This window comes from Myotis nattereri, assembly GCF_964212035.1.
Source record: "Myotis nattereri genome assembly, chromosome: 8".
Classification (NCBI taxonomy): Eukaryota; Metazoa; Chordata; class Mammalia; order Chiroptera; family Vespertilionidae; genus Myotis; species Myotis nattereri.
In genome coordinates, this window is record NC_138083.1 from 42952323 (window position 1) to 42964610 (window position 12288).

Genomic DNA, 12288 nt, shown 5'->3' on the forward strand with positions numbered 1-12288 from the left:
GAAGGCATGTATTAATTTACTGAAGCATTTACAGTATTGTCAAGTAAAATAGAATTTAATTAATAAAAAAAGAATTACTAAGACTAAAGAAACATACTACAAAACAATCCACAAGATACAGCAAGCATAATCATGTATGCACACAACATAAAACCTTAAAATGTGTAAAGGAAAAACTAAAACAATTAGAAAGTAACTAAACTATAACCAGAGCGGAACTTTTTAACACACCTCTATTAGAAACTGCTAGATGAAGTAAACAAGAATTGAACAATCTATGAAATATGTGTCCAACATGATAAAAAACTTGGCATAAAAGATACAGATATAGAGGCCCGCATCCAGTTAAAATGGACACTATGTGCTCCTTTCAAGAACATATAAAACATTAAGAAAATGATCATATATTAGGACATAATTTTAAAACCAGTTTTATTATTAAAAGCAATTAAGTGAAAAATTAAATGAAACGTTTAATACTTGAAAACTAAAGCCTGCGCTCCTAAAGGACTTCTGGGTTAAAGGTCGTTTCACGGTGAAAGTGACCAGATACTTAGAACTGGATGTAAACAGTGGAACTACACACTGTGATGCTTGGAGGTGAGTTTATAGCCTTACGTTCACATTAAGAACATAAAGACACGGGGCCTTGGAGGCCGCCAGCTGCTTCAGGATGAAGCTGAACATCTCTTTCCCAGCCACTGGCTGCGAGAAACTCACTGAAGTGGACGATGAACGCAAACTTCGTACCTTTTATGAGAAGCGCTATGGCCACAGCCGTTGCTGCTGACTCTCTGGGTGAAGGATGGAAAGGTTTTGTGGTTTGAATCAGTAGTGGGTATGACAAACACGGTGTCCCCATGGAGCAGGGTGTCTGACCCATGGCCGCGTCCGCCTGCTGCTGAGCACGGGGCACTCCTGTTAGAGGCCAAGGAGAACTGGGGAGAGAAAATGCAAATGTGTTCGGGGTCGCATTGTGGATGCCAATCCCAGTGTTCTCAACATGGTCATTGTGAAAAAGGGGAGAAAGATATCCTGGTCTCACTGATGCCTCTGTGCCTCATTGGCTGGGGCCCAAAAGAGCCAGCAGAGTCCGCAAACTTTTCCATCGCTCTAAAGAAGATGTCCGCCAATATGTTGTGAGAAAGCCCCTAAATAAAGAAGGTAAGAAACTAGGACTAAAGCACCCTAGATTCAGCGTCTTGTTACGCCACACGTCCTGCAACACAAACATCAGAGTATTGCCCTGAGGAAACAACGTGCTAAGAAAAATAAGGAAGAGGCCGCAGTATATGCCGAACGTTTGGCTAAGAGAATGAAGGAGACCAAAGAAAAACGCCAGGAACACACTGCCAAGAGACGTAGGCTGTCCCCTCTGAGAGCTTCTACCTCTAAGTCTGAGTCCAGTCAAAACTGAGATTTTTATAAGAGTAACAAATAAAAGGACAAACATTAAAAAAAGAAAAAGAAGATAAAGAATAATTAAAACTGTAAATTCAAGCATCTAGCAAAAGGACAGTAGAGAAAACCCAAAGAACATAGAAGAAACTTAATAATAAAAATCAAGAGAAAAACTAATGAAATAGGAAACAAAGAAATAGTAGAGGTGAACAAAACCGAAGATAATTCTTTGGGGACAATAATTCTCTGTCAAGACAGAAAAAAGAGTAAAGTATAAAGTTAAGGTAAAACTAAACAATGTAGGGAATGAAAATAGGAGCATTAGTGATTTTAAAAATTACTAGTGAATACTGTGAAAAATTTTATGCCTAGCATGTTACTATAGTAGTCCCCACTTACCTGCAGTTTTGCTTGTACCAGTTCAGTTACACATGGTCAACCACAGTTTAAAAAGGTTACATTTCCCCAATCACCAACATCATCTGCTCCTGATACTCAACCATTGACATGATGGTTCCATAATCCAGGATCACCAGAAGCAGAGGATCCTCCTTCTGACATGTCATCAGAAGGTCAATAGTAGCCTAACACTACGTCATGCCTCCATCATTCCCCTCATTTATTCTCATCACGTGGGCATTTTATCATCTCACATCATCACAATAAGAAGAAGGGTGAGTACAGTATGATTCAACATTGAGAGAGAGAGAGAGAGAGAGGGAGAGAGAGAGAGAGAGAGAGACCACATTCACGGAACTTGAACAAATAAGTAAGTCTCTTCTGCCCTTTGGTTAGCATTTACAGGGGACATGGAACTACCCTGCCAATGGGGTACAATGGAAATAACGTTTCATGACTTTGAAGCTAAGTCATAAAAAGAATATAATTAAAATGTGTTCAATTATCCTGGTATATACATGCAGAATATATTATATTATTCAGTACTTTTCTATATGTTTAAAAAAGTAAATTAAAATACTGGGGGTAAGAATCCTAAAAAATACTTTTGCCTAGGTCACAATTTTGCCAAGGTTAAGTTTATTCCAATTCTCATGGCAGTCTTATTTTGGCCATTGGCACTTTACTTAACCTGTCTGGATCCCCCACATTCTCCTCACATAAAATCATTCTCTTAATTGAATACAGGCAGTGCTCAAGGTCACACTGGACGTTATTCAATGCCACTGTTTTCCCCCACCATGGCCTCATTGGTGGAATCCAAGGTGCTTGGGAAATCTAATCCCATCTGCCTCTCTCTGGAGCTTGTTCCTAAGCAAAGTGTACCCCCTTTCTCTCTCTCTCTCTCTCTCTCTCTCTCTCTCTCTCTCTCTCTCTCTCTCTCTCTCTCACGCTCCTGGCTTGCCTTTCACTAGTTGCTTAGCACACTTTCCTTTCCCTGTTACTGTTTTCCCCAAACAGATGGTGTTTATAGACAGGAAAGAAATGGAAGTTATTCAGCTGCCAGGCTGCTAATCAATACCTAGAAATTGACCCTCTGGAGATGCCAGTCAGAGGAAGGTTGTTCATGGTGCAGCCTCTAAAATACCTGAGAGCAGGGACCCACCAGTCCAGCCTGGGCTGTGTCCGGGGGCAGAATGACGACTCCTTGTGCTTGTAGCTGGTTGAGATAAATATATGTGTTACCTGCTGGCATTTTCCTGCTTCTCTGAGGACTTCAGGGATGTCTGTGTGCAAGTATTATGCTTATAAACAGGAGCAGACAGAGACCTGCTTTTCCCTGGTCTGGTGCTCATTCTTGCTGCTAGGCGGTGCTTATTGACTCCCGCTCGATTCCTGGGCTCTGCTCTCCTTGCATTGCTGTGGGGACGCAGGCAAGACTCCGAGGTTTTTCAGCTGATGAGCCCATTGTGCTGCAGGGCAGCCTGCCCTCTGAGAAATATCTGGGCAAAGGTAGAAATAAGATAGGAGGCAGAGAGGGAATGAGGCAGGTAGTGTGTTTGTATATGAGGAACTAGAGAAATAATCTTTAAATGTGAATCACACACACACACACGCACACGTGAACACACACGCACACACGCACACCTGCACACACGCATTTGGTACCCAGGAGCCTTGGGTGCAGGTGGAACGAAGGCTTGGGTTTGCAATGAGAGAGATAGAGACCTGATTTCTGAACCAGCTGCCAGGAGACTTTGCGTGTGGGTAGGGAGTCGGTAGGGAGTGTGGGGTGGCGTTGGGGAGGTGTCCCAGGTGCTGAGAGAGACTATGAAAAAGGATGCATTACCTTAGGACAAGGGGTAATTAACCACAGAGAGGCTTCCTAGTGGGGCAGAGGCCTGCCTGTAAAGAGGGTCTGGCAGCCCATGGGATTTCGAGGCAGCCCTGAAAACTTAGCCAGTAACAATGTCAGGGATCTCCTGTGTCCCCCCTCATTCCCCACAAATTAATGATTTCTGGCTTGGTCAATGACTAAAATGTCTGTAGGAAAGAGAAATACTTTTATCCCACAGTTTGAGGTAAGGCCCAAAACTCAGTCGGTCCCACGGAGAGAGACAACCCCACAAGGAGGGTAGAAGCCCAGGCTCTGGGTTTCGGTGAGGCCTGGGACGCATCCCACTCTGCCTTTTGCTCCTGGGCGATTTCCGTCACTCTCTGAGCCTCATCGTCTTAGTCTGTAGATTGGGGACTTCAGTTTACACCTTCCTTACGGGACCCTTATAGGGATTAAGGAGCCAGTGGGATTTTTGTACTATAATGTGGGTAAACCATCAACAAAGAGCAGCTATTATGAGTCCATCTGTGCAAATGAGTGTAGAAGTTTCATTCATCAACACGAGCGATAGGCTTTGTATTTACATAAGAGAAGAAGCAGAGAACTCAGAGGACACTGAGGGCCTTAGAGGGGGAGAAGAAGCAAGAGGGAGAAAGGAAGGGAAAGCAGCACAGACAACCAAGGGTGGTCACCAAGGACAAAGGGACACACAGGTTCCTAACTCGCCCAGAGGCATTTCTGTTTCCATGTGTGGGTTCAAGGCATGGGCCACACTCAGTCACTGAAGCAGGTGGATCAATTTCTAATAATTTCCTTGGATATTTGACTTGGGTAATGGGACCTCATTCCAGATCAATTGCCATTGAAATATATTCCAGGTTGAGACTTAGTCTCTGCCCTCAAGCCATGTACTGTCTGGGTGGAGGGATTAAGAACCAGAAAAACACGAGAAGATGGTGACAGGTGTACTGGGGGAAGCAGGGGCTGGGGCCAGGCCAGCCAGAGCCCAGCTGAAGGCGTGGCCCTTTGAGCTGAGCCTTGAAGAGCAGGGCCTGTACAACCAGAACCAATGGGAAGGGCATTCCTGCTGGCAGAGCAGCAAGAATAAAACGGGAGCTTGCATAACACAACGGGGAGACCTGCTCCCTTGGAATGAGGTGCAGGTCCAGGGGCACTAGGGACACAGTCCCAGCTGAGACCGTACCTAGAGAAGGTTCTGACAGCATGCAGCTCAGAGTCAGGGATGGCGAGAGACACAGTGATTTCCTGAAGGGCAGGGAAGGAATCAGCATGGAAGGGCAGGCAGTTGGAAGCGGGGCATCCAGGCCGAGGGAACCGCCTCCAGAAATGCCTGGACAAGCAGGACCCGGGCAAGTGGGGTCAGGATGTGGCAAGTTCTGCCATGTGCAAGTTGGCACTTGAGTTGGGGAAGACAAAGTAGGGGAAATGGCAGGTGCAGTGGGAGGTTTCTTTCTTGCTCCTGCTTTGTTTAAAGGGCTAACGCATTCAACTGCTAATTAAGATATAACTTCATCTAACTCTCCATAAAGATCACAGACTTTTGGGAAATCAGACAGTAAGTCCACACCTGTTAAAAAAAGAAAGAAAGAGACTGAGCTGGTATGTTTCTTTGTTCTTTTCTGGCTATTTCCCTCCGTTGCATCAAACCATGTCCTTTAGTGTCTGATTCTAGTACATTCAGATCTTATCAGCCCTGTCCTTCAGAAGTCATGGTGACTACTGTTTTGTAAGTTAGAATGATGACAAACATGTTGCAGTTTTAGCCTTCTGTTTTTGTCATTTCCATACATACCATTTAATGGTGAAGCAATGAGATTATAGGCATTAAAGCCACTTATGTCTTCCTGTCCCCAAGCTCATTCCTACACCATTTTGCCAGAGGTAAAGAGAGAGAGAGAGAGAGAGAGAGAGAGAGAGAGAGAGAGAGAGAGAGACTGAGAGAGAGAGAGAAAGAGAGAGAACCAAACAGTAAAGCAACTTCCTTCAAACTAGGGGAGCATTCCTTGGTATTCATATATATTTTTGTGTGTGTTTGATTTTTATTTATTATTTTCTTTTTATATATATATTTTATTGATTTCAGCGAGGAAGGGAGAGGGAGAGAGAGATAGAAACAGCAATGATGAGAGAGACTCATTGATCGGCTGCCTCCTGCACGCCCCCTACTGGGGATCGAGCCCACAACCCAGGCATGTTCTCTGACTGGGAATCAAACCCGGGACCTCTTGGTTCACAGATCGATGCTCAATCCACTGAGCCACACTAGCCAGCCGGGTGATAGCTTGAAGTTCAAAGCTCAGCATGATCTTAAAGATGTCTGCCACACCCAGTTCCCTCATCAGCTGTATCATTTTTTGTTTGTTTATGTAAATAAAAGCACATGCTGACACATTCCTCCCCACACCCCTGCAGGTCTGTATTTTGCTTCTCATTTGGCCTCATGCTCTGAAGACCTTCACAGCAGCACGCAGCTTGCTCTCCCTCTCGCTCAGAGCTGCTTGGTGTCCCAGTAGCCAGGGCGCAATAACCCAGGCCCTCCCACCCTCTGCCCTGCGGGCTCTGCCCCAGGAGCCATGGTATAGGGCAGTGATGGCAAACCTTTTGAGCTCGGCGTGTCAGCATTTTGAAAAACCCTAACTTTGGTGCCGTGTCACATATAGAAATTTTTTGATTTTTGCAACCATAGTAAAACAAAGACTTCTATTTTGGATATTTATTTTATATATTTAAATGCCATTAAACAAAGAAAAATCAACCAAAAAAATGAGTTCGCGTGTCACCTCTGACACGCGTGTCATAGGTTCGCCATCACTGGTATAGGGTGTCCCAAAATTCATGCAAGATTTGCAATTGAATTGAATTGAATTGAATTGAATTGCAAATCTTGCGTGAATTTTGGGACACCCTATATATGTAGGTCGCTGTGCAGGTGGCTGGTGTGACCAAGTTACCGAGCTGGGGCTGCGGGCCAGGCCCCTGTGTCTCCCTACCTGTGGGGACAAGACAGATCCCTCCCGGATGCTGCCGCTGCCACACCCACCTGGAGGTGCGGCCCCTGCTCCCAGGCCCCGCCCAGTGCCTGGCCTGCGGACAGTGTGCTCCTCTGCGGGGTGAGACATGGAGTCTGTTAGTCTCAGCTGCATTCCTGTTGTTGGGAACGAAGGGCCGCTGCACTGTGTGTTCTTGGAAGAACGAGCGGGACCTCTCGTCCAACATCCATCCACCCGAACACCCAGCACCGGCTTTGGGAGGCACCTAGTGAGACCGCATCGCACACCGCCCTCCCCTCCCGCCGCCTCGGTGGCTCCCGCTGGAGGAGGGGGCGCACGGCACAGGGAGACCGCTGAGGCCTGCTTACTGCTCCTGTTCGGTGGCTGCTGTGGTGGCCCAGGGGGCTCGGCCGATGCCAGCGATGCAGGCGTGAGTCAGGCTGGGCCAGGCCGATCCTAGGGGCACCGTCTCAGCACCGGGCCCCTCCCCGCCTGGCCGGCATCCCTCTCCTTGGGGTGACCTCGCCCAGGGCGCAGGCTGCCTCCGCTGGCGGAAGCCGGTGGCTGAGGGTTAGAAATACACAGACATTTTTAACGGAAGCAAAATGGGGCAGCGGAGTCACGGCCATCAGGGATTGAGCTCAGGTGAGGCAGGGCGGGCGCTGTGCCCCTGTCATGGAAGCCACAGAAGCCTGGCGGAAGCGGGGGTTGGGGGGTGGGGGCTGGGGGCTGTCCGTGAGGGGCCTGCGAGGAGCCCAGGCTGCCAGCTTCATCCCTGGGGAGGAGCAGAGGCTCTGGCCCAGCTGGTTCTGCTAAAACCTCAAGGGTGGGCACCTGGCGGCTCCGAGTGGCTCCTCATCTTAATTACTTAATCACACCCCGCGAGTAATCAATCAACCCACAAGTATTTAACCATAGCACGCTACAGTGAGCCTGCGAGCCGGGTGGGAGCTGGAAGAGGTGGGCCGGTGGGAGCTGCCTCAATTGTGTTTATTTATTTATTTTTTTAAAATTAAATCTTTATTGTTCAGATTATTACAGTTGTTCCTCATTTTTTCCCCCATAGCTCCCCTCCACCCGTTTTCCACCCCCCCTCTGCCCTCACCTCCTCCCATTGTCCTCATCCATAGGTGCACAATTTTTGTTCAGTCTCTTCCTGTATCCCCCACACCCCTTTCCCCCCAAGAATAGTCAGTCCACTCCCTTTCTATGCCCCTGATTCTATTATAATCACCAGTTTATTCTGTTCATCAGATTATTTATTCACTTGATTCTTAGATTCACTTGTTGATAGATGTGTATTTGTTTTTCATAGTTTGTATCTTTACTATTTTCTTTTTCTTCCTCTTCTTAAAGGATACCTTTCAGCATTTCATGTAATACTGGTTTAGTGGTGATGAACTCCTTTAGCTTTTTCTTATCTGTGAAGCTCTTTATCTGACCTTCAATTCTGAATGATAGCTTTGCTGGATAAAGTAATCTTGGTTGTAGGTTCTTGGTATTCATCACTTTGAATATTTCTTGCCACTCCCTTCTGGCCTGCAAAGTTTCTGTTGAGAAATCAGCTGACAGTCGTATTGGTAGTCCCTTGTAGGTAACCTAGTTTCTTTCTCTTGATGCTTTTAAGATTCTCTCTTTGTCTTTTGCTCTTGGCATTTTAATTATGATGTGTCTTGGTGTGGTCCTCTTTGGATTCCTTTTGTTTGGGGTTCTCTGCGCTTCCTGGACTTGTAAGTCTATTTCTTTCACCAGGTAGGGGAAGTTTTCTGTCATTATTTCTTCAAATAGGTTTTCAATATCTTGCTCTCTCTCTTCTTCTGGCACCCCCATAATTCGGATGTTGGTCCGTTTGAAGTTGTCTCAGAGACTCCTTACATTATCTTCATATTTTTGGATTCTTTTTTCCTTTTGCTTTTCTGGTTGGGTGTTTTTTGCTTCTTCGTATTTCAAATCTTTGACTTGATTCTTATGATCCTCTAGTCTGCTGTTGGATCTCTGTATAATATTCTTTATTTCAGTCAGTGTATGCTTAATTTCTAGTTGGTCCTTTTTCATATCCTCAAGGGTCTCACCAGATTTATTGAAGGTCTCACTAAATTTATCGGCAGTTTCTAGAAAATTCTTGAAAAACCTTAAAAGTGTGGTTTTGAATTCTATATCCAGTAGTTTGTTTTCCTCCATTTCTGTCATTTGTGTCCTGTTTCTTTGCCTCCACATTTTTTTTTTATGTTTTGCTGTGTTGATAGAGTGGCTTTCTGTACTAAGTGTCCTATAGGTCCCAGTGGCTCAGCCTCCCCAATTACCTGAGGTAGATGCTCTTGGTGCATCCCTTGTGGGCTTTTTGCACAGTCTTGTTGTAGTTAAGCCTTGATTGTTGTAGGTAACACTGGGAGGGATTGACCTCCAGGCCAATTGGCTGTGAGAATCAGCAGTGTCTGCAGTGGGAGAACTTCTGTGCTGGAGACACCCTTCAGGGGCAAGACTTGCTTCAGTGGGGCTTTGGTGCTCACTGAGTCTGCCCCCTGAGTGTGTCCTTTATGAATCCGAGGATCTGCAATCTGGATGGTCCCACTCTGACCACCACCGGGCACTCTGGCTCCTGGATCTCTAAGGAGGTGCTAATCTAGCCTCTGCCTGAGGCTATCCAGCAGGAGCCAGCTGTGACACAATGCAAGTTGCTCTGGGGCCTTGGGCCAACTGCAGTTTGTTAGGTAATTATCAGATTGCAAAGGGCCAGGCCTTTCATACGCAAAAGCCCCAGTGGCTTGGGCAGGGTGGGGGTCCCAGGGGATCAACAGGGTGGGTGGAGCGAGCAGTTATGGCTGCTCTCACTCTTGCCCTCAGAGGCCCTGCTTCTCAGTGGCCCGGCAGTTGCCACATGCACCCCCAAGATTAAGCTGCCCTCGAGTTCCGGCCGATGCCAGACAGTCCAGTTTCTCCCTTATGAGTCTGCGTCCCCAGAGACTCACCCGGAACTGGAGCTCAGAGCTTGAGACTCCCTCCCAATTGAAAAAGACAACCGTGTCCTCAGCCACCAACCCTCTCCACATGCGCCTCTGTACCTCTGTATTTTACTTCCACACTGCACCTCCTCTGAGTCTCGGTATGCTTTTCTCTTTCCTTCTAGTTATAGAATTTCAACTCAGCCAGCCTTCCTGTGGTTCTGGATGATGTCCGTTCCATCTTTTAGTTGTATTTTCGAAGTGGTTGTGTGAGGCAGCAATCTCCGGTCGATATTCATATTTTTAACGTCAATTAAAATTGGTTTATCTGGTTTCTTTAGACATAGGAAGATTAAGAGATCATGGTTATTTGGCCTGAAGTAAACAATTTCCTCATGACCAACTCTACTGTTAATTCATCCTGTTTTGTTAGGACATTTAAGTCTCTGATAAAGAATAAAACTTAACCCCAAGGGAGACTTAGAGTTTGAATTGTGATTACATTTATGGTTGTATTGAGGAATTGTGAAAGGTGATCCAGTCCCCCTCCCTCCAAGCTGAAGCCAGGTTGATAGCCCCTACTTCATTCATAAGGATGAACAGTTAACGCTAATTCAAAATCAATATAAATAGGTGCTCCCGAGGCGCTCGGACCCAACACTAACGCCCTGACAGCAACCAGCTGTTTTACTTGAGAAGTCCATTCATGAAGGATCAGGCAAAAGTGAAAGAGAGGTGTTGCTGGGTCCCAGTGACACAGTACTATTTCAAAGGTGTTCTCTAAGCAATTTGGAAATGACCAGAAAATTCCAAATGTGCACATATTCAGATACGGAAATTCTTTTTTTTTTTTTTTTTTTTTAATTAAATCTTTATTGTTCAGATTATTACATTTGTTCCTCTTTTTTCCCCCCATAACTCCCCTCCTCCCAGTTCCCGCCCCACCCTCCGCCCTCACTCCCCACCCACTGTCCTCATCCATAGGTGCACGATTTTTGTCCAGTCTCCTCCCGCATCTCCGACACCCCTTTCCCCCCCAAGAATAGTCAGTCCATTCCCTTTCTATGTCCCTCATTCTATTATAATCACCAGTTCATTCTGTTCATCGGATTATTTATTCACTTGATTCTTAGATTCACTTGTTGATAGATGCATATTTGTTGTTCATAATTTGTATCTTTACCTTTTTCTTCTTCTTCCTCTTCTTAAAGGATACCTTTCAGCATTTCATATAATCCTGATTTGGTGGTGATGAACTCCTTTAGCTTTTCCTTATCTGTGAAGCTCTTTATCTGACCTTCAATTCTGAATGATAGCTTTGCTGGATAAAGTAATCTTGGTTGTAGGTTCTTGGTATTCATCACTTTGAATATTTCTTGCCACTCCCTTCTGGCCTGCAAAGTTTCTGTTGAGAAATCAGCTGACAGTCGTATGGGTATTCCCTTGTAGGTAACTGAGTTTCTTTCTCTTGCTGTTTTTAAGATTCTCTCTTTATCTTTTGCTCTTGGCATTTTAATTATGATGTGTCTTGGTGTGGTCCTCTTTGGATTCCTTTTGTTTGGGGTTCTCCGCGCTTCTTGGACCTGTAAGTCCATTTCTTTCACCAGGTGAGGGAAGTTTTCTGTCATTATTTCTTCAAATAGGTTTTTAATATCTTGCTCTCTCTCATCTTCTGGCACCCCTATAATTCTGATGTTGGTACGCCTGAAGCTGTCCCAGAGGCTCCTTACACTATCCTCGCATTTTTGGATTCTTTTTTCATTTTGCTTTTCCGGTTGGGTGTTTTTTGCTTCCTCGCATTTCAAATCATTGACTTGATTCTTGCGCTCCTCTGTTCTGCTGTCGGGAGTCTGTATAATATTCTTTATTTCAGTCAGTGTATGCTTAATTTCTAGTTGATTCCCCAATATAACATCGAGGGTCTCATTAGTTTTCTTGTAGATCTCATTAAGTTTATCGGCGGCTTCTAAACAGTTCTTGAGAGACCTTAAAAGTGTGGTTCTGAACTCTAGATCTTCCATTGACAATTTTGTCCTGTTTCTTTGTCTCCGCATTTTGTTATGCTTCCTTGGTGCACCCCCTAGTGGTCTTTGTGCGCAGTCTTATAGTTAAATCTTGTAGCTAATTCCAGGGAGGGTTTGACCTCCAGGCCAAGTGGCTATGAGAATCAGCTGTGTCAGCAGTGAGAGAACTTCTGTCCTCTAGGGAGGTGCTAATCTAGCCTTTGCCTGAGGCTATCCGGCAAATGCCTCTGTGCAGGGCTTGGGCGGGGCGGGTTGCACAGTATCAATAGGGTGGGCCGGAGAGAGCAGTTATGGCGGCTCTCAGTCCTGTCCCCAGGGGCTCTGCCTCTCTGAGTCCCAGCACCCGCTGCAAAGCTCGGAGAGAAAGCTGCACTCGCTCTGACCGAAGCCAGGCAGTCCCTCTTCTCCCGTTTGAGTCTGGGTCCCTAAAGACTCGCCCGGATCTGGAGCTCAGAGTCTGCGACTCCCTCCCGATTGAAAACGCCAACCGCGCCCTCCGCCGCCAGCCCGCTCCGCGCGCGCACTCCGCACCTCAGAATTTGACTTCAGCACTGCGCCTCCTCTGAGTGTCCGTATGCGTTTCTCTTTCCTCCTAGTTGTAGGACTTCCATTCAGCCAGCGTTCCAGTGGTTTTGGGTGATGTCCGTTCTGTCTTTTAGTTTCACTTTTGAAGT

General features: G+C 46.0%; 1 pseudogene across 1 annotated transcript; it reads left to right on the forward strand.

Annotated features, from left to right (window-relative positions):
• Positions 1-673: 673 nt before the first annotated feature.
• Positions 674-1532, forward strand: LOC308523497 (small ribosomal subunit protein eS6-like; annotated as a pseudogene). Its single transcript has one exon. The product of its transcript is annotated as a small ribosomal subunit protein eS6-like (transcript).
• Positions 1533-12288: the final 10756 nt, after the last annotated feature.